The sequence below is a fragment of the Talpa europaea genome (assembly GCF_964194135.1).
Source record: "Talpa europaea genome assembly, chromosome: 12".
Lineage (NCBI taxonomy): Eukaryota > Metazoa > Chordata > Mammalia > Eulipotyphla > Talpidae > Talpa > Talpa europaea.
Window position 1 is genome coordinate 50904352 of NC_140079.1, and position 27669 is coordinate 50932020.

At 39.8% G+C, this 27669-nt stretch overlaps 1 protein-coding gene across 1 annotated transcript in view; it reads right to left on the minus strand.

The window, feature by feature from the left end:
- NIBAN1 (niban apoptosis regulator 1) overlaps positions 1–27669 on the minus strand; it is a gene marked incomplete at its 3' end in the record, with an annotated part of 150681 nt that overhangs the window by 32713 nt on the left and 90299 nt on the right. The gene's annotated exons all lie outside the window — the stretch shown is intronic.

The following is a 27669-nucleotide window of genomic DNA, read 5'->3' on the forward strand; positions in this document are numbered from 1 at the left end:
TCGATCCCCGGTTGCCAGCGAGGGTCCCACATGGCGTGCAGACCTCTCCTGCCGCCCGCTGCTCCCCTCAGCAGTGTATTTCACCCATCCGCCTGTTCTCTTCCCCGCTCTGGCTCTGGTGAATTCTCTTACCCTCCCGCACTTCTGACTGTACCCAGTGCTTGTATAAATAAATAAATAAATCTTAAAAAAAAATTAAAAAAAAAAAAGAAATAATACAATTTCACCTAATGGGAATCTTACAAAACTATATAATATAATATCACAACAGGAGACTGAAGCTGATGCAATCTAACCACCTTAGTCTGATTTCACCAGTTTTACATGTGTGTGTACATGTGTGGTGGCTTAATTTTAAAATAATTTAAAGGGCCTCCCTGGTGGTGTAGGCAGTTGAGCGCAGCGCTGTGAAGCTGTCCACAGCCTTTGCAGTGGGCTGGTTCCATCCCCGCCGGCCTCGGAGCAACCCACATGGCGAGCAGACCTTTCCTGTGTCTCCCGTTACTCCCCTCAGCAGTGTATTTCGTCAGTCTGCCTGTTCTGTTCCCCGCTATGTCTCTGGTGAATCCTCTCACCCTCCTGCGCATCTGGCCTGTACCCTAGCTCTTGTATAAATAAAATAAATCTTTTTTAAAAAATAAAAATAAAATAAAATAATTTAAAGAGGAACTTTCCTTTTCAAAGTTTAGAATCATCATATAATTTTAGAATTTGAACATACCATTAGGATCATCTAGTCCAGCCACTCATACAAGGAGTGAGAAATTGAGAGCCAGACAGAATGTAACATGACATTATTAAAAACAGATAAGAATGCACTCACCAGAATTAAACATGAATGGGGTTCATTCTAATGAAATGGCAATAAAAGTTTTAAATTTTATTAAGAAGCTTATTTATGACCTTAGCAAATCTCTACTGCCATCTTGTAAATAACAATTCTTATGAGAACTAGCTGGAGAATTACTTAGAAGATACTGGTAAACTACCAGAGAGGCCCAAACTGTATTTTGCAAACGACTAGAGTATAATATTATTCTACTGGTCAAATCATATCAGTTGTAGTGGACACAAATCTAATAGGAAGGTAAGTGGATTTAGCCAAGAGAAATGCATAACTCATGGAGATCCAGTGATAAGAATACGTTTAATTATAATGGCATTGCTTTAGGCAAAAATATAAAGATACAAGACTCACTCAGAGGATATAAAAGATTTCACAAATTCATGGAAGAAAGGTGTTTCTAGTGAAGATAATGTTTTGATAAAAAACCCACACAGAAACGCACTTGCATGTCTCATCCAACTAAGAGCAGTGCATCTCATGAATTCTCGACTTAACAATAAATAGTGAAAGACTGTCAACAGAGAGAGGAAGTGGTGATTACTAGAACAAGTGTAGCCAGACTAACCTCATTTCCTTTACATGTATGCTAGATTGGCAGGTTAGAAGGCTGTTGGAGGCAGCTACATTTAGATTTTAGCAAGGCAATTAATGAAGATTTTGATTGACGTATGTAGGGTAAGGAAAAAATGTCAGGCTTTTCTGCCCTCCCGCCATCAGGATAGATGATGGATCCTTGCGGTCCTGAATGCATGCCTGATGGTGGGCACCTGGAGTAGGGTGTGGGTAGATGTAGATAGGATTCACCTGGGCTAAGAATGGGCTTTTAAGGATGGCGTCACAGGGATGCCAGCAGGAACAGAGAAGCTGAGAGAAGAAGAGAAGCAGAGAGAGCCCAGATAGAGTAAAGATTTGCTGGGGGCTGGGAGGATTGCCACCCTCCCGGCCTCCCAGACCCCTGCCTGCCGTATGCCTGGTAAATCTAAATAAAAGAACTGCAAAAGCCACTGAGGACTCTGACTCCTCCTTTACCTGGTCTGCCCTGTGTCCGTTCCTGCCACTACAACATACTTCTAAGATTTTGAGTTTTGGTTGATAATGCAAATAAGCATGATCAAAGTTAAACACCTAAATGACAGGTGGTAGTCAAACGGCTGAAGTTACTGACAATCTAGAGGAGAATTTCTAGGATATTTTAAAACTTTTTCAATCACTGGCAAAGGTAATATACAGGTAGGTATATATGTATATACTATATGTGTATATTTAATATATCTAATATATGTATATATAATACATCTATATGTGGCATGTCTATGCTATACATAATATGTAACACATCTACATGTGTAGTGTCTATATATTATATAGCATAGACATATTACATACATGTCTATATATAACACAAAGGTTTCACTTAAATGTAAGTCCATCCCCATTTGGCTGTAAGGTTGTCTATGAAGCAGGTAAAGCTGGACCACAGGATATGAAATATGAGTAGGACAAGGGCAGTTACAAAAGGATTCTGAGATAGACTCCTCTGAGCTCATCAGTATCTCTGATGCTCATGTTGAGCATGAGATTATTTTAGAAAAAAAAATAAGAAAAAACAGTGGCGTATTTTTGAAGACCAAATAAATGAGGACTCTCACATCCTTGGAAAGAATAAAACCTAGAGGAAAGAGAGTGGATTTGCTCCTTGTAGAGTCAGAGAGTAGTCAGGATTGCTTGATCCATGGTAGAGCATGACATGTTTGGGTTCAATGTAGGGGATGGATTTCTAGCATTTAGATTTATTTTACAGTGAAACCAGTGCCAACAGGTAGTTAAAGTTCACCTGGAGAGAAATTGCTCCAACAGGGCTGAGTTACCTAGAAGAAGATAAATGAATTTGCTCAAACCCCTCTATTTTATACACTCTTAGGACACAAAGTATCTCCTTACAATGGCACTTACACAAATTATAATTCTATAGCTATTAGTGTCAGCATTTGAAATATGCTTTTCCTCTAGACGGTAAACTCCAAGAAGATGGAGAACTACTGTTTGCATTTACCACTGCATCCTCAATACCTACCCCAGTGCCAAGGAGACAGGAGAGGAGGGAAGGGGAGAAGATGAAAAGGGGGGGAAGCAGAAGGGAGAGAAGTGGGGAGAGGCGGAGAGAGGAGGGGAGGGCAAAGGAGAGAGGAGAAGAAGAACAAGGAAGGAAGGGATTAAGCACTAGAGAGAGGGCTGGATTAAATCTACAAATTTCCTCCTAAACCAACATTTCTTTGTTACAAACAAACCCAAGTGTTGTGAATGGATCAGATTCTCTTAATGAGAATCCCTACTGTTGTAAAGAGCTCCTGCAGTGAACTGATGTATTCCAGACCACTGCTTTTCAGACCAGGTAAAGATCAGAATCACCTGGAGGACTTACTGTGAAACAGAATGCTGGCTGCAACCCCAGGGTTAATGACTCAGCAGGTGGTGAGTGGGGGCCAAGAATGTGCATTTCTAACAAGCTACCAGGCAACTCTGCTACTACAGGATCAGGGGGACACTTTGGAAACCCCCTCTTCTACCTAACCCTAGGAGTGTGTGGTTTACAACCATCAGAATCACCTATAGTGCTTGGTTCAAAATGTGGTCTTAATCTTGCCCCAGATATTCTGATTCATCAGGTCTGGCATTGGGCCAGAGAACCTGGTGATTCTGTTGCATATAGTTTATAGAACACACTCTGAGTTTATAGAACTCCCCCCACTCTGGGGGCTGGGAGGAATTAGGGGTGGATTACAAAGAAGAGCTACCTATGGCAAAAGATTCTGCCTATTGAATGCTCAGGGTTTTGAGGACCGGTTCCCTCATTATCAGATTAAGAAATATTCCTTCTGTTGACTGCTCACCTGATTAACACAAATGAACTCCTAGACTTACCCAAAATGCTGTATAAAAACAGTATTATGATGAAGATTTCTCAAAAGGAATGAGGATAAGGAGGCACACTTCGAGCAATTTCAGAAGGACATATCCCAAGCAATCAGAACCCTACCTATGCAGGGGAACCCCAAAATTGCTTTTCAAAAGCAATCATCACTATCTGGATACAAATCCTCAACGGTAAGTCTGGTTGGATCTTAGCTGTTCTTTTCTGGTACCCATTGGATAGGTGGAGTCTGTCTTCTGCGTGGCCAGCCTTCTTTCCTCCGGCATAAATGAGCTCAGCTTCTGTAGGGTAAGGAAAAATATCAGGCTTTTCTGCCCTCCCGCCATCAGGATAGATGACGGAATCCTGCGGTCCTGAATGCATGCCTGATGGCAGGCACTGGAGTAGGGTGTGGGATTCGACTGGGCTTTTAAGGGCGGCGTCTGGGAGACACCAGTAGAAGCCAAAAGAGAAGCCGAGAGAGAAGCCAAAAAAGCAGCAGCAGAAGCCGAGAGAGAAGTAGAGAATGCTGGAGAGCCCAGATAGAGTGAGGACTCGCTGAGGGTTGGGAGGCCTGCCAGCCTCTTGGCCCCCCAGCACCCCTGCCTGCTGTGTACCTGGTAAATCCCAATTAAAAAAGCCTGCAAATGCCACTGAGGACTCTGACTCCTCCTTTACCCGGTCTGCTGGATAATAGAAAACCTGCACTGTGTCATTCCTGCCCCTACAGCTTCCTTTACCTTACCAAAATATAAGGGTGGTGTCATCAGATACCTGACAAGAGAACATTTGCTTCTTCTCAAATACCATGAAGCTACTCTGCAAAAGTGAACCTTTTTTCTAAGTTCATCTCTGTGTGCCTTAGACTCCTGGGCAGAGACAGGAGGAGAAAAAAAGGACCCAACCAATGATTTCCTATCTGCCCCAGGACAAACATATGTGACTGTGTGTGGGTGATGTTTGTATTTGTACAGTGAGCAGAGAACCGTCTCCCAATCCCCAAATAATTATTTGGAGAGGACATGAAAGGACCTCAGGAAGGAAAAAAAAATACACTCAACACCAAAGCAAAACAAATGAACACTATTGAACTGGTCTTGAAAATGTGAATTGTAAAGAGTTTTTTTCATAATGTCTACAGGAGTTACAACTGTGCACAAAGGGTCATCTTTCAGCTCAGACCACAAAACCAGATCACATGCCTCTCATTGATTCTGTGGGAGCTGTGTGGTTTGGTCCCTGCAAACAAAAATTTACCACAACCTGGACACAATTGAAAACAAGCTTGAGTTTTCAAATAAGTAAGGAGAATGCTCTTCTGGCCACAGATGGGTCCTTCCTCTTTGATGATACTTTCTCTTAACTGTCACTGGAAATGACAGTTAATACATAGATGTTGATATAATTTGTTACTGCGGCACACAAAAGTATTAGGGAAATTCTTCCCCACTGATACTATGGATTGACTTTTACTTTATGAGCTTAGAACACCTTGCCAGGTCTTCCCTGCATCCCTGGAGTGTGCTCTCTACAAGTAAGGGCAGGTGTGAAATGACTTGGCCAGGTTTGCATTAGAGAACATAGCTGGTGTCAGTTGGCATCACTTCATCATCTCCTAGCCTGATACACCCACAACAGGTAGCACTGGCTGACGATGCTGTCTGGGGATTTTCCACTCATTGTTATTACCAGTGATTAATAATAGCATCCACCCCGCCCTTGTCCGAAGATTTTACAGTTTACATCTCATTTATTCTCACCGCCATCACAAGGGACAGGTAAGTCCGATGTAATGGTTCCCAGGTAGAAAATGGAAAATATGTAAAAACCAAAGACTTTAAGTCATTGCCCAAGATCACATGGATACATAACTCATCTTATCTGGTAATCAAATGACCAAAAGAGAGGCAGAAAATGCATTTCTAGTCCCATACAGACACAACTTCAAATGGACCTAACCTTACTTAAAACATTTACTACATTAGATGTTGTAACTACTTTTGTCTAGGATAAGACATTTCTGTTTCCTTATTCATAACCACCCAAAGACCTAAAACCTTCAATGACCCATGCTCCGTGCCAACCTACAAAGGGAGACAGATTTCTGAAACCCATAAACTAGCCCTGACTAGGAAAGCAGGTACTTCCATGGCCTCCTCCTTGGCTTTGAAGAGCAGGATACGACTTCATCCTCAGGTTCTCAGGGACCAGATCATTTTTTTAAAACTGCAAACTTCGGCAGTCATGTGCCAATAAAAATAGTGTCTACATTCCTGAACGATTACAAGAGGGGCAGTGCTAACAGAGTTCTTTTTATTTCTGAGCAAGCTGAGCCCTCAATGTGTGCCAATTTTGTGTCATTGCCTGAGGCCTGACACTGGAAAGTTCTTTCTGTCAGGTGGTTGAAGGCCTAGGACTCAGCACTGATAACTGTTGTCTCACTATGGGAGCCATTGAACATGGCTTTCCACAGGGTAGATAGTGGTTTTATCGCACAAACTCTAAGCATCCACAATGATTTCCATAAAGTCCAAGGAGGAGCTTGCTTAATAACTTACCTAACAACAAGTTTAACAAAACATGATCAGATTGCTGAATGGAATATTATGCAGTCACTAAAATAACAATTACAATAACTTAGACATATCATGGAAAAAAGTAATTTGGAGATCACTTGTGTTGTAAAAATCAGACTCTAAAATTACACATACATCCTTTTTAAGCCATGCAAAATAAGCACCCATATAAGAATGACTGAAAGGGAATACATCAGAAGCAAAAAGTTAGTTAGGGGGAACTTTAAAAAAAAAATCTTTTTTTTTAAAGATTTATTTATTTAATTATATAAGCACTGGGTACAGTCAGAAGCGCGGGAGGGTGAGAGAATTCACCAGAGCCAGAGCGAGGAACAGAACAGGCAGACTGACGAAATACACTGCTGAGGGGAGCAGCGGGTGGCAGGAGAGGTCTGCGCGCCATGTGGTACCCTCGCCCAGTGGCCGGGGATTGAACCAGCGCTGCAGAGGCTGCGGGCAGCTTCGCAACCCAGTGCTCAACTGCTGCGCCAGTGTACTGACTTTTCTTTAAACCAATTCTGACTTTTCTTTTAACCAATTCTCTCAAGTCAATGAACACCCCAGAGTCAAAATGACCCCATGGCAGGTTGCCTCTGAGAATTCAGAGCTCCTGTGAGCACGGCAGCTGCCAAAACCGGATATGTCCTGACTTTCAGGTGCTACACTGAAGGGTTTGTAAAGCAAATTAACTGAAACAGGTGGAACAGCCTTTCCCTCCCAGGGCTCATGCCTCACTGCTCTTTTTTTAAAAAAATATTTATTTATGTATCCAAGAGCTGTGGTGCAGGCCAGAGGTGTTGGGCAGGGGGTGGCCAGAGTGTTTTCCTGGACAGCAGAGACAGAGCGGGAGTAGAACAGGCGGAGCCACTGAAATACACTGCTGAGGGGAGCAGCGGGTGAGACAGGAGAGGTCTGCTGTGCCATGTGGGTTAGCTACTTGGCAAGGGATCGAACTCATGCTGCAGAGGCTGCAGATAGCTTCATAGTGCTGAGACTTAACCCCTTGTACCACCAGGGAAGCCCCTCACTCCTCTTTCATTGTCCCTTGTTTCCGCGGTGATTTCAACCAAGAGGTCATTCTTTCTTTTCCTCTCCTTGAAGATGTATCCTGTGGATTACTCAGAATAGATCTCCTCTGCCTCCTTCAAGCATTTTGCCTTTCAGGAATGAAAGAGAAGTCCATCTCCCTTGGAACACTCTGAGGCTTGTCACAAGGGTCCTTCAAAGTAGAATTTCCACCTATCCCCTGCTTGCCATGAAAGCTGATCAAGGACAGGGGACAACGTAAGTGTGTCATCTGGAGATTCATCTGTGACACAACTGGATGAACTTGTGTCCCCCAAGGCTAGGCTGTCTTGAGGACAAGGTCACAGTCAACACTTTACCCTAAGCCTTAGTACAAGCCTGGTACTCAATGCTCTTGACTAGACCTGCAAAGAAATAAATGACTCAGTAACACAGAGGCGGCAGGGAATGGTGATGACAAATCACTTCTGGGTGCTATTTCTACTTCTGTCACTTCAACGAAGGTGCTGGAGGGGAGTTACTGCGCTCCTCTGAGCCTAGTCTGTCTCATTTGAGAGGAGAGGCTGGCTGTCAGATCTCCTGTTCTAGCTATGAAATAGTGTAATTCTATGAGTAACTTCAAGTTCAGCTAGTTTTAATTTAGTGTTTCCTGGACAATGTTCCAATGTGGAGGTACGATGTTTCAGTTGCAGCTGCAGGACCTTATCCGTTTCTTCTTAATGAAACTTCTCTCCTCTCCCAATTCCCCATTCCTTCCCCCTCCTCTTCTTTTCCTGCTCATCACCTTGCCCTACCCCACCTCCCCTCACCTCCCTACCCCACCTGCCCTACCCCACCTCCCCCACCTCCCCTTTCCTGCACCCCCCACCACTACCATATCATCTTTTTCTGGGCTACAGATAGTAATCAATATGGCTACTAGAAAATATTAAATCACATATATGATTTTCATTGTATTTCATTGGACAGCACTAATCTAGGCTCTTTGTCCTTCAATTGTCCTGAATAACAAAGAGTTTAGTTTGTGGTTATTTCTGTTGGACTCACCCTATCATAGGTTATTTAATTAATTAATCTAATAAAATATTCAATTTGCCATTACATGATCTGTGACAAAATATAGTCAAACTGACTCTTTTTATAAAAAAACATTAGATCATTAACTTACTCATAGGCTTGGTTCCTAAAATATCCCCTTTCCTTCCCCTTGAAAATAGAGGATCTACTTGGTTGATTTAACATTTTACAAAAAACATTCCAATTTATCAAATTTTTCAGTTCTCCAGAAAACCACCATGTTATTTTGGGTGTTTATTTGAGTCTCAACTGTGAGATCATTAAAAGATTCTGACTCCGCCAGAGAATTCTCTTTTATGAAATGCTACAGAACAAAAACACTTTATACGCTCTGTCCAAATCAGAGCAATCTAATGGAAGGAAGGTAGGTCAGTTCTTGCTTGTCTTGTTAACTAGGGAAAGCAAAGACAATGATAATTCTTAAAACTTTGTTTCCTTCTGCACTGCAGTTACTGAAGTCTTGTATTTACATTTCAAGTCAGATGAGTCTGATGTTCCAGTGAATCACCCAATTTTAAAACAAAGGGAGAAGAGACTTGGGCTGCATAATTCCTTCCTAACTTCAAATGAGAGCTGAAGGCATCTCAGACCAACCTGGAGCAAACTACCCACTTACCTTCCTTCCACTGTTCTTTATCTTTTCCACTGAATGTTCTCCCACCCCCGCTCTCACCACCTCCCCTTGCCTGAACCACCTCCCATGCATATACACACATAGAAATAAATCTTTGTCTAGACTGCAAAAAGTAATCAATATAGATTTTAAAAGGTCTTCTCCAGGGTAGCAGAAGGGGAAATGAGAGAGCAAACATTTTAGACTAGCACTGTCCCACAGAAATATAGCCAATAAAAGTCACACATGCAATCATAAATTTTATAGTAGCTACATCATAAAAGTAAGAGAGAAACATGTAAGGTTAATTTTATTTTACTTAAAACATTATATAAAAATAGGTAACCAATTAAAAAAATTACAAATGAGAGATTTTACATTCTTCTTTGAGTACTAAATCTTCAAAATCTGGTATGTGTTCTGTACTTACAACACATGTCAGTGTGTAGCCAGATCCCCTCCATTTTGCAACAGAAAACACCTGTACTGAAAACTAGGAATAAGTGGGATTAAACTCTAACCACTGAATTGCATTCCTTCTTTAGGACTGTTTATTCACCAATTGCAATTCACAGAACTGCACTCCTATGCCCTCCTTAGGATTAATCCTTAACTAGTTTCACCTGTATTACTGGGAACTTGGAAAATCAATTGTGTTACATCCCTAATAAAATTCTGTGTCCCTCTCGGGTTGACAGTGGCATCAACAGCAAACATCTGCTGATTGCTGAGAAAATCCCCTGCTGGGAAGTCACACACCTTGACCCCTGTCACCGAGGCAGCCTACACCTCCTCAGACCTGGAGAAGTGAAGCCCTGACTTCCCTCACCTTCCCTCACACCTTATTAAATTCCAGCATACCCCGAGCCCTCAGTTGTTTTGGGTGCCTGTAGGGTAAAGAAAATATCAGGCTTTTCTGCCCTTCCGCCATCAGGATAGATGATGGATCCTTGTCTTGAATGCATGCCTGGTGGCTGGCACCTGGAATAGGGTGTGGGCATAGGTAGATGGGATTCAGCTGAGCTAAGACTGTGCTTTTAAGGGTGGTGTCACGGGGGGGGACGCGAGCAGCACTAGCAGCAGCAGCAGCAGCAGTAGAAGCCCCCAGCCCCCCAGCCAGCACCCCTGCCTGCCATATGCCTGGTGAACCTCAAATGAAAAACCTGCAAAACTACTGAGGACTCTGACTCCTCCTTTACCTGGTCTGCATGGGATCAGAAAACCTGCACTGTGCCCAGTCCAGCCCTACAGTGCCTATTCTGCCAACTCCCTTGACTGCCATCTCAAATAAAACTCCTTCATGTAAAAATAGTTCAGAGTTTGGCTTTCTTGGTGCAAGTGCAAGATCAGATTTGGTCATTTACAAATGTAGACTCACAACATTTCAAGTGATTGGTAACTACCGATGTCCCCCATATTGGATGCCATGTCTCTAAAAGCCTGCAGCTGGAGAGGTAGATTGTTTGAGTGGGAGGAGGAGGGAGGCAATAAGAGCAAGCATGCCACTACACACCTGAATTGTATTTACACAGCGTTACTAGAAAGGGGATCTGTTGAGCTGTACCCCTACTCCAAATCAATACAGACAGAAGAAACCTGACTTTATGTCTGATTCATCATTGCACGTATAGCATGGGTCAGCTCATGGAGTAGCCCCAGGATCAGAAGAATTCACACAAACAAGGTGATTTGCAGGAGGTCCCTATGTGGATTAAAATGAATCACAGTTTAGGACCCTTGCAAATTCTTTTTTTTTTTTTTTAAATTTATTTATTCATGCATACAAGAACCAGGGTACAGGCCAGATGTGTGGGACGGTGAGAGGATTCACCAGAGACAGAGTGAGGAGCAGAACAGGCAGACTGACTGAAATACACTGCTGAGGAGCAGCGGGCGAGACAGGAGAGGTCTGCCACACCATGTGGGAATCTCCGCTGGCCAGCTGGGATAAAACCCCGGGCTGCAGAGGCTGCGGACACCTTCACAATGCTGCGCTCAAGCGCCTGAGCCACCGGGGAGGCCCAGGACCCTTGCTAATTCTATCTCATTTACAAACCCTCCCTTCAGGACAGGGGGGAATCCTCCTGGCCTGGACAGCAATGCTATAGCATAATAATCCTGCTCAGTGTGGTAGAAAACTGCTAATCTCCACAGATATTAGATGAGATAATTTCCAAACAGGGTATGGCCTTGCAACAATTTACTATATTTATAGCAATAAAATGCTTAGTTCCTTCTTGCCCTCCATCAAAAAGAACAAGCTAAAATGCTGACGGATTTGGGTGCCCCCTGTTGCTATTGTAGACAATGTCAGTAGTTGCTGTAGACTTGAATCACATGATATAATCAACCCTTCCCGTGGAATAATTTTGAAAGAAATGGCCCAATGATCTAATTCCCTTATGGTAAAACAGAGAAAGAGGAAATTAAAACAAAGCTGTGATTCATGGGTTAGAATTGTCAAAACTTCTAATGTATGAGAGAATGAGACAGAAGTGGGGGGGAGAGAATTTGTATGTGCATCTCATATGTGAATATTATAAATTAATGCCTCTTGGGTGCTCACAGTTCCTACTGGTATTTTTACCAGTAAGGAAGACATAAAGGAACCCTAGAACTAGAGTGGGCTTTTAATGTCCAGTTCGTTTCTCTACTAATAGAGTAGCATTTATTTATTCAATAACTGTAACAGCATATAAATTATTCAAGACCCATGAGCATTATTAATAATAGGAAAGACAAATATTTATTAAGGGTGCATTTCATGTGGGTTCGCAAATTAAATTAATCAAGCTTTAAGTCATTTAGAAAACATTCCTTCAGTCTTTCTATACATCACATTTAGAACTGAGGGGGCTTGATCACAGGCAACTCTCCGTCTTGGTTCACCTACATTCCTTATGTTACAACTGAGAACATCTTCAGTGGAGTTAGAAATATTATTGTTAAGACATTATTGTGTCTTCCAACACTTTCTCTTTCAAGGTTAGTAGAAGTATTTCCAATACTTACCACATTTTTATTTTTTCAAGATTTTACTTACATTTTTGGAACTCCTCCAACAGCATGCTACATCTGTGCATTTCTTAGGTTTTAGGTTGGGAGTTCTCCCAGTTGAATTCTGTGCATATTTAATCCTCACCCCTCCACCTCCAGCATGTTTGGCTCCCCTTAATCTACTCTACTCTTTTTCCACAGTGCTTATCACCTTCTAATATAGTACATAATTTGCTCATTTATTATCTGTGGTTTTATTTCCTGCCTCCACTATCAGTCTTAACCTAGAATATAATGTCACAAGAACAAGGATCTTTGTTTTGTTCATGGCTATTCCCAAAGTGCCTAGAACAGTATGTGGCATATAGTATATGCTCAATAAATGTTTGTTGCATAAGTGAGTACAGGTCCAATCAGTGTAAATCCAGTTTCTAATTAAATAAATATATAAGTATGCATCTAGACCCATGTTTCTAGTTAAGAAGTATATCAAATAAGATAAAATTGAGTGACTAAATTAAAAATAAATGTCTAATTTATTATAGATATAGACTATTGAAGAAAACTGGGTTATATAGGTAGTATTCATTTTTCAGAAGTTTGTTGTTCTTCAGTATCCAGCATCGAGGGTACAGATTAATTCTGATTTATTACCATATTTTTCTAACTATACATATGGAGATCAGTATTTAAATTTCTTAGATTTAAAAATATTGTGGCTACATGCCTTCTGGATAAAACAACCCAAGTTAATTTTTCAAACAGCAACCCTGTTGATGCAGGTTTATTACTTCGTTTTTAAGCTGCAATGGTTTTTATATGCCTTACACATAGTATGGGCTCAAAAATATCTATTTAATAAAAATTATTCTGGCAAGTTCCTCCCTTGTGGCCTAGGGGTTAAGTCTCAACAACTATCACTGTTGCTACACCTGCATTCCACACCTGCTAGGGGCCTGAGTTCCACCCCCTGGCCAGGAAGCTAACCCATGTAGAGAAGCAGACCTCTCCTGCCAGGCCTGCTGCTCCCCTCAGCAGTGTATTTCAGTAGATCCACCTGTTCTGCTCCCCACTCTGCCTGTGGTGAATCATCTTACCACCCCCTGCATCTCTAGCCTACACTCCAGTTCTTCCATGCAAAAAAAAATTATTCTGGCAAACTTTGAAAATTATGACTAAAGACATGTAAAGAAAAACCAAGTACAACATATTCAAATTAAGAAAAAATTAAAAGATGGGGGAAAGTAGTTGACTGATGCAGAACTGAGAAAATCATATTTCAAACAGAATTATTGTGCCCTCAACCCAATTTTATCACATATTCAATCACTCACCAAATGCCGCTTGAATGTAATGAGTCACTGTGGACAATTTTCTGAATGCACAGGAACTAGATTTGGTTAATGGGCACAAAGTTTACTGTGGAAACAATGATAAATCCACCATTTGTTCATCATTGCATCTCCACCTCCCTGCACAGTCACAAGGCAGATGCTCAATTTGGAAATGTTTCATAAAAAAGAATGCATAACTTTCTAGAACTAATAAAGAGCATGAGAAAGCAAAGGAGCATGGGAATTCAGAAGGGGAAGTGGAGAGTCTGTTGTGCAATGAGGATGTGTTTTCCTGGAGCTGGGAGCTAAGTGGTCAAGGTAGACTGGATGGTGGGCGGTGACCTGTGTTAAAGACACAGGGCAGTGCATGACCCGCACGCAGCACAGAGGCAGATGAAACAGACCACACAGGATCTGTCCTCCTCCAATGTATTTCCGGTCTCTAAACACCCAGCTGTGAAACCGTCAAACCAATGTAGAGTTTTTAAGTTATATTTGCACAGGTATAGAATTAGGTGATTATAAAGCCTCAAGAAAATAAGGTATGCATACACAATGGAAAAGTATTCAGCAATCAGAAAAGATAAACTCATGCTATTTGCAGCAACATGGATGGAACTGGAAGGGTTTATTCTAAGTGAAATGACACAGCAGGAGAAAGATAAATAAAGGATGGTTTTACTTATATGTGGGACCTATAGAAACCAAACAAAGGATCACACAAAGACAAACTGTAAGAATGACCCTTGAAAGCAGACCATATTTGAGACATCCAGGAGGGGAGGTGGAGTGAGAGAAGAAGAGTAGAGACCAGAGAGGTGGAGATTTCAGTGGAGTGTGATAGAGAACAGTGTGCACTTTGGTGGTGGGAAAACTATGGGGACCGCACTGAGGGAGAAATCCTATATTGTGCAAAAATAAACAAGGGTATTTAAAATATATATGAATGTATATATTTTATTAATTATTATATATTATATTATATAAATTATGTCAATTTAAATCCTTCATTTATTTATATTATATTTATATTAGCAAGAGTAAAAAATAGCCATCTAATAGAGTGAAGGTAGTGGGGCTCTGGAGTCTAAGAAGTCTAGGGTCTTCCTCACTGTCCCCAAGATGTCATTGTGTTGAGTGACAAGCTGGGAGCAGAGGACTGAGGACAGAGCCTGGCTCAGGGCTAGTTCTCTAGTGACCACCTTCCCTTGGCTTCACTCCCTGGACTCACTGCAGTTTGTGCTTAGTACTGACAGGGAACACACACTTTATGACACTTAGTCTATCCCTATCACTGATCTTTAAAATGAATTTATTAAGACCCTGCAATGAATATGACATGTACTATGTTAATATTTTCAAAATTATTTACAAATTAATGCCATGGTCATTAGAATTCCAGCAGGCATTGGGGGATAATTAGCTACAATGATTGTAAGTTCACAAATAAGAATATATGCCAAGAAAGAGTCAAGAAAAGTATAATGTGAATGAGCTATAAATTTTCTTTTTTTAAAATAAATTTTCTTGTCAAATAAAAGAACATCCAACAAAAATCTACTGCAGTCAAGTTGAAATTACATTAACATGGGAATAAACAAATATTTCTGTGGAAAAGAAAAGAGAATGCCTAGAGAAACTCAAGATATATTGATACATATATAATTTTAATATATAGCCAAGACAGTTAGTTGCTTAGTTCGGTAGGGAAGGTTAGAATTAATAAATGGTGCTGGCACAATTGGTTATACATTTAAATGGAAAATTAGACCATAGATATCCATAGACACACATGATTTTCAAGCAGACTAGACACTTAAATATATAAAATAAATCAATTTAAAAACTAGAAAAATCAAGGAAACTACATTATGTAATGTAAGAAGAAGGGAAATCTTTCACAAAGGCAGAAAATTCAAAAGATGGACATATTTGTATAACAATGAGACACTTTTTCATGAAAAAATAAGGTTAATAAGAATATAGGTAATGAAAACAGATAAATGAGTTTGAGAAAAATGTTTATAATGGAGATATAGAAAAGATTTAATATCTAAATTTTCACAGAGCTTTTACAGGCAAGAGAAGAATAAAAGAACAAATGCATGAATGAAAATGGGCAAAAGTCACATAAAAATAAATCAAATGGCTGATAAATACTGAATAAGATGCTCGGATTCACTGGTAGGCAGGGAAAAATCACTCCAGCTAACAAGGAGATTCACTCAGCCCCATCTGTGTGTCAAGCAGAAAAAGGGCCGAAAGGTCTGTTGCTGACAGGGAGGCAGGGAGAGTGCTCTCAGACACAATAAAAATGTAAAATTTTATAGTCCACCTGAAAATTCATATAGCAGCATCAGCTAAATACAAAATGCATTTCTCTTTAAACCTAGCAATTCGACCCTGGATACTGCCTTATAAAATAAAAGCACAATAAACGGGTCCTTTATTTCATCACGGATCAGAGTGGCAAAGTTGGAAACAAAGTTAAGGCCATCAATAAGAGAACCACTAAATCATGTAAGATGCAAGTCATGAAACATTATATAGCCACTGACAAATGAATTATGACAATTGACTTGGATAGATTTCATGAGGTTCTATAGGAAAAAAAAACCAAATGCAGCATTGTATTTCATAACCCTATTAAAAAATAGTGATCGAGCCCTCCACCCCCTTATAATGTATGTGGGTATATAAAAAAAAATACATACAGGGCTTTGAATATTGTTTATGGAGGAAAGAAGAGAATGGGTAGAGAGAGCAGAGCAGGGAGGGAAGACTAACATTTATGAAATGATCCAATTTATAGATTTACATAGGTGTGTTTTATATATAAATCTATTAATAAATGGGTGGGTGGATGGATAGATAGACAGACTAATTTTTAATAAAACAAAGGAGAAACAAAATTTGTCACAAAAAAATAATCTGGCACATTAAAACTCTTTGCTGCCTGCAAACTGCCTTCAGTGAAGCCACATTTATCAAAGACTCCCTCTCTTCATGTGATCTGGGGCACAGTAAGTGCTCAATTTCGTTCTGTCCTTAGTTGTCAGATGATGGTGTCAGCTTATGATCTCTGGGGTTTTTTCCAACTCCCACATAGCTGATGCCTCTGAGTCCCTGGGTCCAGAGAATATACGTCTACATGTGTATTTCCCCAGTAACCATGCAGCCTGTGGAAACAAACTAAGAAAGCTCTGAAAGCAGAAGCAGGGCCCATCCCACAACCAGGTTTCTGTTTTACCCACTCTGGTATTCTCCTCCAGACTAGGACATCAGGCCAGCGGTTATGCTCATGATGCCATGAAGCCCTCACCATGGCGTGGCAGCAACGCTCACCCGCAGGCATGCTGGTGTGCTCTGTGTGCTCACTGCATTTCTGTTAGATGACTGCTGGATACCAAAGAGGCATTTTAAGGAAAGGGCCATGGATCATTTCCATAGTAGAGAGAACTCCACTGTTCCGCAGGGACCTGAGTCAGGCTGGGACAGTTGAGGTGACACTCAGCAGGGTATGCGCAAGGCAGTCAGCTTTCACCCTTGCCACCCCATCATCCCACAACTCTTTGAGATGATAATTAGTCAGCCTCCCTGCACCTGTGTGCATCAGAGTTACAGGAAATTGAAACCAAAGCCAGAACTTCAGGGCAGAATGAACTGGGGTAAGGTGAGATGAGGTGGGACAGGAGTGGTTGGGTCAATACAAGGACTGTACATAATGAAGAGAGAAAGGAAGGAAGGACAAGGTCTTTGATGAATTAGCTAAAATAAATCCAAAACCTGGGGTGCAGGTGAAGTTGGAATTAAGGCTATAGGATTAGCATAGGCCGGGGTTGCAGACTACTGGAGGAATGAAAGGAAGACAAGTACTGATGGGCAATTAAAGGCACGCAAAGCTGTAGGCAGTTGGGAGTAATCAAGGAGTATAGGTGGGAAGTGAAGACAGGGGAGACATTATAGGCAAATCCCTCAAAATTCCAGAGTAAAAAAATGTAATTTTGTAAACACACTAAAAATTTTAAAATCATACAAAATCACCTTCAAAGATTGTAAAATTGTGACTTAGAAGCCACCACTTTTATTTATTCTGAGACACATGAGGAACTGGATTAGGATACAAAATAAAGAAAGACAATGAACACTATGGGATGATATTACAAAAATTGACAAGTTGTTTTACAATAGAAAATTTTTGTCTTGAAAATAATAATAATGTATGATACATACTTAGTACTTTCTGTACTAAGTAGATTCTTTGCATTATCTCCAGTAATTTTCACAATATTTACATGAGGTAGATACTATGAGTACTTCTGTGTTAGTGATGAGGAAATTGAAGAATAATGAGTGTAACATACATCCTAAGTGGTGGAGTCAGAAGTTGAATCCAAAATAATCCAATTCCAATGGGAAACTAATGGTCACCATGCCAGAACATTTTCCATAAGTGGAAAATCCATTTAAAATGTGCAGCCCAGAAATAAACCCACACATATATGGAGACAGTTAATCTATGACAAGAGAGCCAAGAGGATACACAGAAGCAAGGAAAGTTTCTTTAATGAATGTTGCTGGAACAACTGGAAGTTATAAGCAAAAGAGTGAAACTAGACCATTGTCTCACATATACACAAAAATCACCTCAAGATGGATAAAAGGCTTAAATGTAAGACCTGAAACTCTAAAATACATAGAGGAAAACAGAGGCACAATGCTCCATGACCCAGTCTTCAGAGATGTCTTTGCAGCAGCAATGAAAACAAAGAGAATATAAACAACTGGGACGATATATCAAATTTAAAAATCTACTGCACAGAGAAAGAAGCTGACTAAAACAAAAAGACACCCTACTGAATTGGAGGAGATATTTGCACATCATCTATTGGAAACAGGGCTGATATCAAAGATCTACAAAGAACGCATACAACTCAATGACAACAAATAACCCAATCAAAAAAAAAAGAGGCAGAAGAACTAAATAGAAGGCACTTCTCCAAAAAAAAAAAAAAAAAATACAGATGGCCAACAGGCACATGAAAAAATGCTCATCATCACTATCATCAGGGAAATGCAAAACAAAACCATGATGACATACCACCTCACATCTGTGGGACTATATAAAAAAGAACAGAACCAACAAGAACTAGTCAAGATGAGGAGAAAAAGGAACTCTCTTTCACTGTTGCTGGGAATGTAGACTGGTCCAGACCCTACTGGAAAACAGTATGGAGGTTTCTCAAAATTTTAAATAGGATCTATCATACAACCTAGCAATTCTATTCTTAGGTATCTATTTGAAGAATACAAAAACATTAATTTAAGGGATTTATGCCTTCCAGTATTCATTGCAGCACTATTTGCAATATCTAAGCTATGGAAACAACCTAAGTGCCCAAAGTCAGATGAGTGGATCAGGAAGATGTGCTGTATGTACACAATGGAATACTGCTCAGCTCAAGAAGAAAGACTAAGCTGGAATGTCAGGAAGTGAATAGGAGCATGAGAAAAAGTTGAAAAGCTGATAAGCTTTTGGAGAAAAAGAAAATAAGTAAATAGATAGTCAAGGAAGAAAGCTGAGTCTTTCAAGTAGATTGCCTCTGTTGTCAATTCAAGAAAAATGGACCTTCCTCCCAACTACTCTGGCTTGCTTTCTAAGCTATCATTATCCTTTCCAGACACTTCGTAAATAATGACCTCCTTCTTAAGCTCACTCTTTGAGTTAGAAATATGGTGTGATGCGGTACTCAGGGCTAAGATGCAAGAGGTGGGCATGAGCCTGGTTGCTAGGCACTTCAAGTTGTAGAAGTCAGACAAGCAAGCATTCGATGCCAATAAAATGTGGTTCCTACTGTGATGGAAGTGAGAACAGGGAGGAAAGAAGGAAGGACAGATGAATGAGCAAATAGAAAGAAGAAAATCAGAGGAGATTGCCCTAGTCCAAATAAAAAACAGCTTTCTCACTAAGATGACATGTAAGCTGGACCTTTAAAAAACAAACCACAGAGTCCCTAAGTGAGTTGCAAACCTAGGATTAATTTTTAAGAGAAAAAAAAAAAACCAAAGGGTGGTAGAAATAGTGTTGTAATTATAGAACACGTTCTTTGGAGGAAAATTAAGAAGACAAGAAATATAACTTCAAAATTATAATGCTTAACAGTCCATTTAGCCTCAGTTGTTAGCTCCCTATTAAAATATTTCAATTTAAAAGCAGTTCCCTTCTCTTCAGGTATGAAATTCACATTTTCAGCAATTCTTAATTAGACCATAAATGACTGAGATTCCTGACCTGGTATAATGATAGATGGTATGAGCAGAGTAGTAGCCTATTCATTTAAAACCACCAAACACGGAACTAGAAATCAGAAGAAAACTAGATATGGAAAAACTTCAAATCACATTTTCTGTCCAATTGCAACTCATCTAGACAGGGGATTTCCCTATACTTCATCATGACCAAACCCAACCATAAATATTGTAGGCCTGGCCTCACCAAAAGTATTTGAACAAGCATTCCCCAACATGCCTCGAGCAAGCTTTTTCCAATACATGTCACTTTGTTACATGGAGATAAAGGTTAATAAAGGCCCAGTGGGCCTAGGAAAAAAACATTACCTTAAAATTAAATGAAGATTTCCCAGATTTAGTGTCCTCTCCAGAAATAGCCTTTTTATCAGAGAACTCTATGTTAAGGCAGGGCAAACATCTAAAGACAGGTTTTATGATATGAAATAATTCCCTCTTCATCACTTGAGTACCCCTTCTTTCTCCTTGATGTCCCAGGCCTCTATCCCATTCTTTAGCTCAGGATATAAACCCTTTGTCTCATTGACTTTAGAATTTACAGTCATATAAATTTTCTCTACATATGGAATTAAATTTGGCCTTTTTATCCTACTAGTCTGTCAATTTATTAATTTGTTTGCTTGTCCAGCCTGAAAAGAAACCAGAGATAGGGGAATGTTTCCCTGTACCCTCCAAAATGTCAATCAACCTATTTCAAATCAATGATATTTAGACTTTCCTAGCAAACATAAGTTTTTGGCTAGCAAGATATGTACAGAAGAAATAATAGAAGTTGCACATTTCTTTTAGCCAATCAGAATTCAATATCTCTTTTCCTTTCGATTGCTGTTCATTCATTAGCACACATGTGGGTAAATTCATTCATTTGAAAGTCAAACAATCAATATGAGACTTGCATCTGTACAAAGAATATGAAGTACAGCACCTATAGTAATATAATGACATCAGTGCAGTCAACTAGGGAGATGGGGTCAGTGCCCATCACACCACACATGCACATACACACACCTCACAGATATACACATGTACACATACAACACACACATAATAGACACCTATACAATGCTACATGCAACACACATAATAGGCACAAATGCACACATGTCACACATACACGTATCAAAAGTGGCCCAGTCATAACATTGAATGTCCTTTGTGGTTTGTGACTAGGGCATGCAGTGCCAGGAAGTACAGCTCACTCTGTATAACAAGAAGTGCCAGACAGATACAAACTACCTACATTCCTGGCAAGAATGACTCATTGCTACTGACAAGAGGAGTCCATGACTTTGTGGAAAGACATTTGAATCTCAAAACTTGAAAATAGCTAATCTGTTATCTTAAAGAATGGAGATAAAAATACAAGAGGAGATCTCCACTCTCCTCACCAGGGACTGAAGAAGGAAAGGACAAAGGTGAAGATGTAATAGGACACATCTGGCCTGACCCGCCATGTTCTATTGAAAATAATCATTTCAGGTTGGGCAAGAGTTGACTTGAAATGAGATGGAATGAGGTGAAGTGATGTGCTTGGTCTACTTTCCAGTACTTTAATTCTACCTCTCCCAGAATATCAAGAGAAAATAATACTCAAAGCTCTCAAACATCCATTGAATGGATGAAGCTTACCACTAAGTCTTGTTTGCAAGCAGTGTCCATATGCTTTTCTTTCCCTCCATCCCCATCTAAGACATCTAGAAACATCTAAGAATATCTAAGACAATGTTCTGGATACAACAGACACTTAACAAAAGTTCTTTTATTTCAATGTTTGTCTATCTCTTCATTTATACTTTTTTTCCCCCAGGGAAAAATGATTTAGTACTCTGCACTCTGCTCGTACTACCTAATAAAACTTAATAAAAAGCCATAATATTTGGATGGCTGACAGGCACATGAAAAAACATTCATCATTACTTATCATCAGTGAAATGCAAATTAAAACCATAATGAGATACCACCTCACACCTGTGTGAATGGCCCATATTAAAAATACAAGAAACAACCATCGCTGGTGAGGGTGTGAAGAAAAAGGAATCTTCTTACACTGTTGAGGAGAATGTAGACTGGCCCAGACTTCATGGAAAGCTGTGTAGAGGTTTCTCAAAATACTATAAAAGGATCTGCCATATGACTCAGCGATGCCATTCCTAGGTATCTATTTCCCATCAACTAAGGTGACATTTATCCCTGAAATGTATGCACAAAGAAAAATGGTTATAAACAATTTGGCATTTGGGGTGCTGGACCATCCTTTACTTTTTATGGAAAGCTGGAGAAGGAACTGCAAGTACATGTAGAGACATTTTGGTTCTTTTCTTAGCTGGTACTTGCGCAGACTATGCCCTGATCTCCCACAGGAAAGGGAACTTGGTAGGGAGTGGTTTTGTCTGAAAAGGAGTGTTATGACACCATCGCTCTTCCTCGACTTCCTTCTCTCACCTCCCTTCCAATGGTAGTCATTTGAAGCATAATTTGTATTCTCCACAACACTAAAAAAATAAGATCAAGTCAGAATTTCCCCCAGCAATACCCAATACAGGAATCTAGTTGCAAAAGAAAATGCTGAAAGAGAAGATAAGTAAATAAAGGCTAAGGGCTTACAACATAAAGACATAGTAAGACAGTGGGATTTTCAATCCCACCCCTGAAACATACTCTACAAAATAATTCTCAGTTGTATATTGCATAAGCCGAGAAAATGCTGACTTTGGAGAGCATTTATGCAGTCCACAATGTACCATGAGGACAGCCATGGTTAAGGCACAATTTCAGATTTAACTTCAGAACTTAACTTCTTGAAGGTCTGTATCTCAACTGTCACTTGGATTTCAACAAATGTCCAGCAGTTCACCACTTCCTTCTCAGACATTACAAAATTAACCACGCTGGTGGCAAGTTCAGTAAGAAGTGAACTAACTTCAAAACATCTGGGCCTGAATAAAAAATGTAATTAATTTTTTATATTGGCTAGTCAAATAGCAGGCACATAGTAGGGGCTTAATAAGTACTTGCTGACTGAGAAGCCATGTGGCACCGTGCTTTAATGAAAACTTGGACTCCCGAGTCAGACAGCCTGGGCTTAAAATCTTGTTCTAACCACCAGCCTTTTTTCTAGCTGCCTCAGGATTCTCATCTATAAAGTGCAGAGGATGCACATAATAGCACCCACCTACCAGGACTGTGTGAGGATTAAATGAGTTAATATAGTGACTTCCCATGTATGGTCATCACACTTGTTAACACTGAGCAGTAGCAGTAGTATTAACTCAGAACACATTAAAAATTCAAATTTAGGGGCTTTCCTGGTGGCATAGGGGTTAAGTCTCAACACTGTCACATTATCACTGCTGCAGCCTGCCTGAGTTCAATCCCTAGCCAGGGAGATAAGCCACATATGCAGACCTCTCCTGTCTTGCCTGCTGCTCCCCTTAGCAGTGTACTTCAATCAATCTGCCTGTTTTTGCTCCTCACTCTGTCTCTGATGAATCCTCTCTCACACACACACATCCACCCACCCCCACACCTCTGGTCTATACCCCACTTCTTCTATGCATAAATAAATAAATCTTTAAAAAAAATCAAATTCAATGTGGTGAAAAAGGAACTCTCCTACACTGCTAGTGGGAGTGCAAACTGGTCCAGGCACTATGGAAACCTGTGTGGAGGTTCCTCAGTCTACTAAAAATGGAGCTACCATACAATCCGACAATTCCACTACTAGGGATCTACCCAAAGGACACAAAAACATTGATTCAAAAGAACACATGTACACCTATGTTTATTGCAGCACTATTTACAATAGGTAAAACCTGGAAACAACCCAAATGCCCAAAAATAGATGACCGGATCAAGAAGATATAGTATATATACACAATGGAATATAATTCAGCAATCAAAAAAGATAAACTCATGCCATTCACAGCAACATAGATAGAACTAGAAGGAATTATGCTCAGTGAAATAAGCCAGAAGGAAAAAGAAAAATATCAGATGGTTTCACTTATAATAGAAATATAGGGGAACCAAATAAGACATCACTGTAAAAAAATAATAGTACAAAACACAACAAAGCAAAAACAGACAATTATAGATCAGAGACATCCTGCAGGGGAGGAGGAGGGAGAGGGATCAGAGGGAGGGAGGGAGGAGCACAAGGGACTGTGGTGATGGTGCACGGGTGCCTTGGGGAAGGAAATTCTATGGGGACTCAATCTGAGGGGGTGGAGGAAAGCAAATATTATTTAAAAATTTAAAAAAATGACATTAAAAAAATCAAATTCAGTACCCAAGCCAGATCTACTGATTCAGAAACTCTGGGATTTTATCATAGCTCTCCAGGATGTTCCATATCAGAATCAAAGTTCTAGTCAATAGAAGGCAATCTATTAAATTGCAGGAATCACCCACATACAAAAGGTTTTGGTCCATTACAGGGAAATTGTCTGTTTCAAATCCAGGAAGTGAATGAAGAAGATAATATTTCCCTTGAGAAATCAAAATCACACTCATGTTCCCACAACATTTATGGCCTAAATTCACATTAGGTGGAAGGGTCAAAATATATAGCAGTGCCCTCAAGCACCTGGTGAGAGGAACACAAATCTTCACTGGAGAAACATCATCAAAAATCACAAAGCACACAGTTAATAAGGTACCATGAGTAAGAACCAGCAGAAACAACAAAGAGCAAAATATAAATCCCCAAATCTCAGAAATTGGAATTAGCAAACACAGAATATAAAACAGATTAAGTTGAACATGTTTGAGAATCGAATTGAAAATGTGGCTAAAGAGTAAGAGCATATTTTAAATGACTGTTCAAAAAGAATCAAAATAATGCTAGCAATGAAACATAAGAATTAAAAGTAAAATGTAATGAATGAACTTTAAAGCAGATTAAATATATCTGAGAATAAGACATATAGAAAACTGCTCAAAAAAAGATGCAAAATATAAAACATAAGGTTAATAGATGAGGATGAGAGAATAAGAACATATGCTATTTACCTAATTAGATTTCCCAAAGTAGAAGAGACAGAATGGGAGAGAAGAGGTAAGGGACGAGAATCTCCTAAATGGATTAAACAATAAGCCAGAGATTCAGAAAGACTGGCAATTCTTAAGCAGTATAAATAAATAGGAGACCCAGGAAAATACACATTCTCATGAAATTGCAGACTGCTGAAGAGAAAAAATAATTTTTAAGTGAGAAAGAAATCAAATTACTTTTAAAGGAGTAACAATGATGATGACAGCAAACTTTTCAGCTTCAACTGGAAGGTAGTAGAATAAAATATTCATTGTGGTGGTAGAAAAATAATTGCCACTCCAGAATTCCATATGCAGTGAAAAATCTCTTTAGAACAAAAATGGAAGAAAAATATTTTTTGATTGAACAATCACTGAGAGGGCCTCCCATGGTGGCGCAGCGGTTGAGCGCTGGGCTGAGAAGCTGCCTGCAGCCTCTGCAGCGCCAGTTCGATCCCCAGGCGTGGGTGAGGGTCCCAAATGGCGCGCAGACCTCTCCTTCCACCCGCTGCTCCCCTCAGCAGTGTATTTTGTCAGTCTGCCTGTTCTGTTCCCCACTCTGGCTCCGGTGAATTCTCTCACCCTCCCAAGCTTCTGACTGTACCCAGTGCTTGTATAAATAAATAAATAAATCTTTAAAAAAAATAAATAAAATAAATAAACAATCACTGAGAAAGTGTGAAACCCAAACTAAAGAAAATTCCAGAGGACATATTTCAGGAAAAAAAGGAATGTTCTCAGACAGAAAGTCTGTAAGAAGAAATTATGAGAAAAGAAAGTGGTAACGATGTGACAAAATTAAAGCTGCATTAAAAAGCAATAATAATACATTGGAAGGTTAGATAATTGGTTCTTTGGTGGTGGGAGTAGACTGAACCTATACTCCTAAAACATATGCAATGCTCTAAATCAATGTTACTTCACAGAAAATATTGTAATTAAAATTAAAAAATACAAATAAAAAGAACCTTTTTTTTTTTTTAGTTGAAGTAGAATTTATTCTTCAGAATACATATTTTTTTAAGTGTTTGTTGAAGGTCTTTTTTTTTTAAATAATAAATTTTATTTTTATATTCCCCATACAATTGCAGCCCCCCCATTCTGACCCCAATCCCTCCCCTCCAGCCCCCGCCCCCCTAAAAGTGTCTCTGGTTCATAGTTTTTTGTTGATTTTGATTTTCACTTTCTTATAGTTATTCATTTTCCTGGTCCCTTATTTAAGTTTTCTAGATTCCTGCTATGAGTGAGACCATCCGGTATTTTTCCTTTTCTTTTTGGCTTATTTCGCTGAGCATGATCCCTTCCAGGGCCATCCATGTTGCTGCAAATCACATGTGTTTATCAAAAAGAAGAACCTTAAACAAGGATTTGAACCACTTGAGTCTACGTATGCGTGGATTTTTTTTTTCTACCTGCAGTTCTGCATTCACAGATTCAACCAACAAAGGATGTTGGCTGGTTTAATTGAATCTGCGGATGCGGAAGGCACACAATACGGGACTTCCATGGATTTTGTCATGGCGGGGGAGTGGTGTGGGGAAAGGTCCTGAAACCAACCTCAAATATTCTAAGGAACAACTGTAGGTAACTTTTGGGGGGAGTCAAAAGTTATCCGTGGATTTTCAGTTACTAGGCAAAAGGGGTCAGCACCCTTTACCAATCCCCCTATTCCCTCATTATTCAAGGGTCAATTGTAATTAAAATACAAGTTAACAATAGCCTGTATGTGAGAGGAGGGTGTTAAAGGAGTTAGTCTTCTAAGTTTTCTGTATGTTTTGAGAGAAAGTTAAGGATGTTATTAATTTTTCTCTTGAAGAAGTTAAGTTCTATCCAAACTTACAGTATTCAGCCAAAACAATACACAGAGGGAAATTTATAGCATTTAAAAGCCTCTATTAGAGCAGAAGAAAGGGTGCTATTTAGTGAATACATTACTTTTCTAGCTACAAGACAAATGACGCCAAAAGCTAATGGCTCAAAACAATAACTATTGGTCCTCTCTCATAGATTTTGTCAGGAATTTGAAACAGTCTGGCTGGATAGTTCTTGATGGAGGTGTCTCATCAGACTATAGTCATGTAGCCAAAGCTGTAATCATCTGAAGGCTTGACTGGCGCAGAAGCATCCATTTCCGAGGTAACTGACTCACAAAGCTAACAAGTTGGTGCTGGTTGTTGGGAGGAAGCCTCCGTTTCCCTTCTCATGACCCTCCACAGACAGGTACTCGCACATTCTCACTAGCTGGTGCTAATTCTCCCAAGTGGGTGATCCAAAGAAAAACTAGGGGCAGAAGTTGTTCTGTTTGTAACCTATTCTTGGAAGTCACATAACATCACTTCTGGCATATTCTTTTCATAAGAAATTAGACCCTAAATCTGGCTCATATTTAAGAGGAGAAAAATTTGGGTTCATTTTTTGGAAGGAAAGAGTGTCAATATAGTTGTAGCATTTCAAAAGTCAGGATGAGCTAAGCAGCTACTGTAGAGGCAAGGGAGAAAACCCACCAAAACAGAGCTGAAGGAAATAGAAGAAAGGCAATTAAAAAAGATAATATCAGAAATTAACATAGCAGAAAACCCAATCTACAACAATTGAAAATGCTACGTTTACTTTTTTTTTGAAGTTAACAAAACTGTCAAACTTCTAGTAAGACTGACCAAGAATAAAAGAGAGGAAGTACCAACAATCAATATTAGAAATAAGAGGGAAGTACAGGTGCTGCAGAGAATAAAGGAGTGTCATGAATATATTAATTTTTTAAAAGATTTATTTATTTATTTATACAAGCACTGGGTACAGTCAGAAGTGCGAGAGAGTGAGAGAATTCACCAGAGCCAAAGCGGAAAGCAGAGCAGGCAGACTGACGAAGTACACTCTGAGGGGAGCAGTGGGCGGCAGGAGAGGTCTGCGCACCTTGTGGGGCCCTCAACCGGTGGGTGGCTGGTGAT